Here is a 7,865-nt window from a genome sequence, read left to right as displayed (position 1 = left end):
GCAGACAGAGTTAAGGCACAGGGTTGGATCCAGTATGGGCGAGGTGAGGGCTTGAGCCCTCGATATCCCATTAAATCCATGGGGGTCTTCACCAAAACCTCCTAAAACTTTTATGTCAAAGGTTAATAAAAAGAAGGACTGAAGCTCTATTTAATCTGTTCAGACCTGAATAGTATCATTGACTAGAATCGCCACCGAGTGAAGCCAAAGGAGCTAGAAGAAGCGTCGGTAGTGCAGGCAGCCACCGGCCACGCTCCTGCCACATCCTGTGACATGCCTCGTGAGCTACACAAGAGGCCCTGATGGTCTGTGCAGGCTCTACCGTCATTGCTAGGGGAGGTTCCCATATAGCACTCAATGATGCACGGTGATCCGTCGGCAAAGACATACTCTAGAGCAGCCATGGCATCATCGAGTTGCGTGTACACACGTACCCTAGGAATCCCGCTCCTTCCCCTACCTCTCCTTCCCTTGACTGGAGTCTTGGAGGAGCTGGAGCAGGTCGACCTGCAACATGGCATCGCGAGCGGTGAACTGCCAGCCCTTGGATGCCTAGACAGTGACGAGTTCCCTACCGACGAGGTGCCGGCACCGTATGTACAGGCACGGCGTGACGCGGCCCGAGGCCCCTTGCTTCAACCCCTTTTCTTTCCCCTGTCCTCCCTCATTATTTCCTATGGGGACCTAGGGGTAGGAGGAGCTTGGCCCCTGCCGTCCCAATGTTGGATCGACCCCTACGGAGCAATGTCTGGCAACAAAGTAGATAAGCTTATCAAATACTATATTAAATGAGCTACATGTGGTGTCCTCAAGAGATTTTCCTCATTATGTATATAAGCTTTTAGAATTTTAAAATAACCCAACAGATCAATTATGTTTTTAATTTTCTTTTGTCATCTTTGGTTGCATTTAAAACTATTCTTACCATGCCATGAACAATGACATGGCACCGTATCATTATGTCATTGTTTCTCTTGTCAAGAGTAAAAATATCAAATAAATTTTTTTCACTATGCCGATGTTCTTTTGCTTGATGAAGGATGAAAGATTATTTTACTTTTAATAGCTATTTAATAGTATAAATGATGAAATTAACTAATATAAAATTAAAAATCTAATGTACAAAGATAATGAACTTCTATATAAAAACTTCTTATAAAAAAATATACCGTTTAGCACTTTAAAAGCACACGCAAAAGGCTAGGAATAATCTGAGGCAAAAGAACACAGCCATGGAGTTGTTCTATCACACCAATGGTCAAAACACGGTCAAGATGTTTATGCATGAAAATGACTTACACGAAGTTTTGTTCTCGAAATTAGATTTAAAAACTTCAAAATTTGTAAATTATATGGTTTGTTCCCGAAATTAGATTTAAAAACTTTTAAATATGTAAACTATACGGTCTCCATGACAATTTCAAATGTTACAGGTTGTTTAGGCCATTACCAATAGTTTATATGTTGTTTAGACAATTTTTTATATTTAGAGATTATTTATATTATTGTGAATAGTTTAGAGACCATAAGTTTTTCTAGAAAAAGATTTTTTTATTTGCCCTCGAAGTAGTTTGGTTCTCTTATTTGTCCACATAAAATTGGCGTGCTCTCTCTCTCTCTCGTGCGCTGACCTATGACAACTACTGTATTAGTGCATTCCACCAGATGGGTGGATGATGGAGATTTTATTGGAATGGAAAATGAGATAAACCATTGTGCATGATTAATTAAGTATTAATTGTTTTAAACATCAAAAGTGAATTAATATGAATCTTCAAGCATTTTTTATATATAAAACTCGTCGTTCATTAGATCGGGATGTGGGCGCGTATGAGATGATGGAAATGTGCACTGTTTCAGCAGATCAAACGCAGCCAACACAACATCTGAATGAGGAGTATCAAAGGGATAACTACTTTTAGTTATGGTGAAGTATATTTTATCCTCTCAACCCTAATATCGGATATTTAACCTCGTTAACTACCAGAATCGTTAAAACTAACCCACTCCCCCAATTACAAATGAGGTTGGTTTTCATCTATAGCCCCATTTGGTAAGGATTCTGGATAGTGATTCTTGTGGGAATGTTGGAGCTAAGCCAAACAGACAAAAATCACCTTAGATTCAAACATGAATTAACTAAATCGATTCTCGTTTTTACACAAGAAGGGAGAGAATCAGGTAAAAAAGCTAGCTTCTCGTGGGAATCCAACCAACCAAATATTAAATTACTCTATACTTTTTCAAAATTTTACCCTTTTACCTAGCTGCCACTGGGTATACCCTCCTTTTGCCTCCCACTGAGTAGAATGTCATTCTCCAACCTCCGCAACACTAGGGTTTGGGGAGCATGGCGACTTCCGTCCTGCGCCGCCGCCATCCACTCCGACCGTCGCTGGCATCTGGCCTCCTCCTCCCATCCGCACCCTTGGGTCCCCTCCTGGGCGACCACCACCCTTGCCCCATCCCACTGCCCTCGGGTTTCCTCCTGGCTGACCGCCGATGTCAGCCCCTCCTGGTTAGGCACCTACGGCTGCGTTCGGACGAGGGTAAGTTATCTGATGCGGAAAACATAGAAATAAATTAGTACATGATTAATTAATTATTAGTTATAGAAAAATGTAAAATAGATTAATATGATTTTTAAGGCAACTTTTCTATAGAAAATTTTCATAAAAAACATATCATTTAGCATTTAGGGAAGCGTGATCGCGAAAAATAAGGGAAACTAGGTTAGTAATAGGAGAAGAACGCGACCTACCTTGTGATTCTTGTGGGAATATGTTGGAGCTCATCTTATATTCAAACATGAATCAATTGAATCGATTCTCGTTTTTACACAAGGGAGAGAATCAGGTAAAAGTTAGCTTCCCCTGTTTATCCAACCAACCAAATATGAAATTACCCTACACTTTTCCAAAATTTTACCCTTTTACCCACCTGCCACTGGTTATCAGGGTTGCCCCTGCCGTGGCTTGGCGGTAGCGCGGTAACTGCGGATGCCGTAAAAACCACAAAAAATTTGAAAACAAAAAATTCAAATTCAAATGCTTGCTTTACACGGGAACTGCGGCTAGTGCTTGCTGGAACAACGCATGAGAACAGCGGAAACCGTGGTTTTCCGAACGATTTTCGTAGCCGAAACTACGGTTACTCCGAGGAAACCCGGGAAGAAGAAGATTTTAAAACAAGAAAATCTGTGAGATATCAAATACAAAAAAAAGAACTTTAGAAAATCTGAAAAAAAATATAGGAAAAATATTTTGTGACTATATTTGTGACATTTGGACATGTTATAGGGAAAACAAGAAAACTTTGGCATGACCTTTTCTAAATTCTTGACATTGCAACATACAAACATACACTGTCATATCATCATTCACCAAATAATTCACATCAAGACAACAAGTAACAACTTTATTTTGATTGTTGCGTCACAACTATACCTGCTACCCATTATTACGAACAAAACTATTATATATGTACTAACATGCACATATAATTTTCCTCTATACATATTTTCCCTATATCCATTGTTATATATTTGTATTTCAACATTATGTACCTGGTGTCTAGTGCAAATTAATAATGACTCAACAACAAAATATCCTTAGCCATCTTCTTATGAAATATTATTTGCAATAGGCTATTTTTTCCCTGGAATTCTTATCTATGATTTTTAACTACACCTGAAATACACTTTTTCATGAATTTCTTTGACAAAACTATACTATATATCAACCTATGCAACATATATTATTTCCATTAAATTTCCTCAAAATTTTTTATATCCCCCTATACCGCGCCCCCGTGGAGGCTCCGGCCACGGTTACCGCGGTAACGGAAACCCTGCTGGTACACCATCCTTCTGTCTCAGACCGAGCAGAATGTCATTCTTCAACCTCCGCAACACAAGGGTTTGGGGAGCATGGTGACTTCCTTCCTATGCCGTCGCTGTCCTCTCCAACCACCGTTGGCATCTGGCCTCCTCCTGTTCGCGCCCTTGGGTCTCCTCGGTTATCGTCACCCTCGGGTCTCCTCTTGGCCGACCACCGCCCTCGGCTCCATCCCGTCGCCCTCCAGTTTCCTCCCGGTTGACTGCCGCTGTTAGCGCCCTCCCAGTTGGGCGTGTATGGTTGCGTTCGGACAAGAGTAAGTTATCTGGTGCGGAAAACGTAGTAATAGATTAGTACATGATTAATTAATTACTAGTGATAAAAATTGTTTAATAGATTAATATGATTTTTTAAAGCAACTTTCCTATAGAAAATTTTCATAAAAAACAAATAATTTGGTAGTTCAGGATGTGTGCGCACGAAAAACGAGGAAATCTGGGTTAATAATAGAGGGGAGAAGAACGCCGGCCTACCCCGGGCCACTCCCAACCGCCTCCTAGCTGTTGGCACCCGCTGCCAACTGCCGGTTCCAAGCAACAGAAGACAACGGCAAAGAACTTATGGTGTGTTTGGTTAGTGGTCAAGGTGCTATGAGATATGGTCATCCATATTTTTTAGGGATATGGTAGTCCAGTTTTTTGTTTAGTTGGTTGGATGAGATGATTCAGTTTTTTGTTTAGTTTGATGGATGAGTATGGATGGGATGAGCATATTAAATTACAAATAAATAATAATATAAATTAATCATTCTATGACCACTAATTAACACTAACTTAAATTCATTAATTACTAATTAATGTTAAAATAGTCTAATTATCACTAAATAATCGATAATGATCCATGTTAGTAAAGGTAGATGAGCTCATCCAGCTAATTTTGCTAGATACACTCGTCCAGTTTCTTTATAGAACATTTTTTTTCTGAGCCGCCCTATCTAGCTCCGTCCACGAACCAAACGCATCAAAGAACTAGACGACCATCTTTCATTCAGGGATGTCCAACCAACCAAACATACACTCAGTACCAGTAGTGACAAAGAATAAACAATCAAGACTTAGGGCTCTGTAGTCTTGTTCCTCCTCATTATCCGGATGTAGCAGAAGACGGCACCGAAGATGGCCGTGGCCAGGCTGACCAATATAACCTTGCCGCCGGCAAAGTTCAGATAGATCAAGGATTTTCAGGACAAGATGCTAGCCGAGACTGTGAGGATGTCCATGAATCAATCGGGTCTGAACTGAATTAAGAGAGGCACTGACCAAGTGGCATCCGGATGAAACTCTGTATGCTATGGTAGGAGAAGACTCAATTTAGCAATCGACAAACCTTGAGATGGATGCTTTTTTATATAAAAAAAGGACTTGTTGTAGATCAGAAAGTGAGAGAATTTCCTGGGAGAAGTGGTTTAAGTATTTGTTGATCTCCTTTTTGAACGGTCAGTATTTTTTTCATTTAATACAAAAGTAGACTAAAAATGAAGCAACTTAGTTTTCAACCAGAGGAAACATGAATTTGTTTTTTTATTCTGGAATTAGTTAATGCAGACTAAATTCATTTTAGAAAATGTACAGTACAAGACATGCTTTGGAATTAGTTCTGACTGAATTTGCTTTGTCTTGAGACTGCATATCAAAAGTAGCACAAATCACTCTGTTCTGCCGATCTCCTTTACTTAGGCCGCGTTTGGCATGGTGGGGGATAAGTTAACTTATCTCTAACATAGAAAACATAGTAATATATTAGTACATGATTAATTAATTATTAATTATTAAAAATATATACAATAGATTAATATGATTTTTAAAACAACTTTTCTATAGAAAATTTTTGCAAAAAATACATCATTTAACAGTTCGGGAAGCATGCGCACAAAAAACGGGGGATAAGTTAACTAAGCGGGGCGGCGAACGCGGCCTTATTCCTCCTTGAGTTGTATGTCTAAAAGTTGCCAGATTCAGATTATCGTTCCTACCTTCTAAAGCCACGTTCTCTGTTGCGGTATGTAACCGACATGGGATATATATAGTAGAGGATTTACATATCATTAATTAATTATTAGCTATAAAAAATTTAAAAAATGGATTGGTATGATTTGTTGAACAACGTTTCTATAAAAATTATTCAAAAAAATATCGTTTAGCGGTTTGGGAAGCGTGCACACGAAAGAAATCCAGCGGTCTAAGTCTTGTTAATTATCATTTCTTGAAAAAAAACTGGCATAGATGACTAGTGCTGCATTCGTTTGAGAGCCAGTAAGTTATCTTACCTCGGTACGAAAAACGTAGTAATAAATTAGTACATGATTAATTAATTATTAATTATTAAAAAATATAAAATAGATTAATATGATTTTTTAAAACAACTTTCCTATAGAAAATTTTTGTAAAAAATACACCGTTTAGCAGTTCAGGAAGCGTGTGTGAAAAACGAGGGGATAAGTTAACTTAGTGAGGGAGCCGAACCTAGAAGTACTAAGTTACATTGATATGCACAAAGAAATATATAGAAAATTAAATCTTTTGCTATGCTACGGATAGTATAGACAATTTATCTAGAAGTCTCGTATTGTGATCAAAATTATATTTCTAGCCAAATGCCTAATCAAATTGATTCTAATTCTATCTGAAATTTGATTCATGAACAATCAGAATCAGAATCATGTAATCACATAATAGGGAGATCTACCAAACAAACCCTAGAGCCTCTACCCATTAGCCTTCCCTCTATCATCTCCTTCCTCCTCCCTCTCCTCACGCCAAGCGCAACATCATACCTCCTCCTAAGCTCCCTTTATTGCCTCTTGCCTAAGCTCCGCCACTATGCCTATCCTTGCCGAGATCTATTGATGACCATACATGAGTACATTCCTTCCTCGGGTCTCTCTCTCCTTCAAATCACCCTCTTTCTGACACCACTAACGAGTTCAAGAAGGCATATATCAGGGGAAGGCGGCAATAGGCAAATAATGGAAGCAACGGTTTGAAAAGGGGACCCACCGCCCACCAGATCTAGAAGTAGGTTAAGGTGCCATCTACAACTTTGAGACGTTTCTACCACCGGTACACCCATGACTGGCTATGGCCTGGACCAAGAGGCACCGGAGGAGAATGCCTCTTGTGTGGATGAGGAGACAGCGGGTGGAGCTTGAGGTCAAGATCAAGATGTCCCACGGCCTACAAAGTATAGAGGGAGGAGGGGATAGATAGACAAAGGGGAGGATGAAAAAGCAAATATTTGACTGATATATAGATAGACCCCACAAGGTTTTTATTTTTATTGCTGACTAGTATCACTGAAGCACTTCGTAAAGCAAAAAATATATATTTTAGATTGAGATCGAGGGTAAATTAAACGTTTAGAAGAGTTAGGACGGTTTGTTATATCCTTCATCGAAATTGTTGGGTGCTTTTTAGATAAATGTGATATTTGATGGGGTTAACCTAGGGATGAAAACAGCTCAGAATTGGACGAAAACCACCTCTACCATTTCCATTTTTTCGGAGTTGAAACCGAATCGTAAACCCCGGATACAAAAACGGAATCAGCAATATCGAAAACGAAAATGGAGTGAATACGAAGCGGATTGAATATGTTATCAAAATGTTGTCAAAATATAAAAACAGGGCCAACGTAGTGGGCGATGAGGCATGGGCAGCATCGGGGGAGGCAAGGCAGGGCCGGCGGTAGGAGGGGGGCTGGCCGAGAGCGACGCTGGGCTAGCGACATCGGCGCCTAGTGCTGGCAGGGATGGTGTCGGGAGCTAGCGGCGTCGAGGCTAGCACCCAAGGGGTGGCGTGGGATCTACATGGCAACGGGCTAGCAAGGGGCGGTGGGGCTAAAAGGGGGCGACGAGGGGTCTGGACGACAAGGGCACGCACTCTGCATGCATGGGCATGGGTGGCAACTGGCAGGCAAGAGGCAACCAGAAGTGGCGGCTAGGGTTAGGGACACGCTTTCACAGGCTTTCAA

This window comes from Oryza brachyantha, chromosome 3 (assembly GCF_000231095.2).
Source record: "Oryza brachyantha chromosome 3, ObraRS2, whole genome shotgun sequence".
Taxonomy (NCBI): Eukaryota; Viridiplantae; Streptophyta; class Magnoliopsida; order Poales; family Poaceae; genus Oryza; species Oryza brachyantha.
This window is presented reverse-complemented; position numbering follows the sequence as displayed.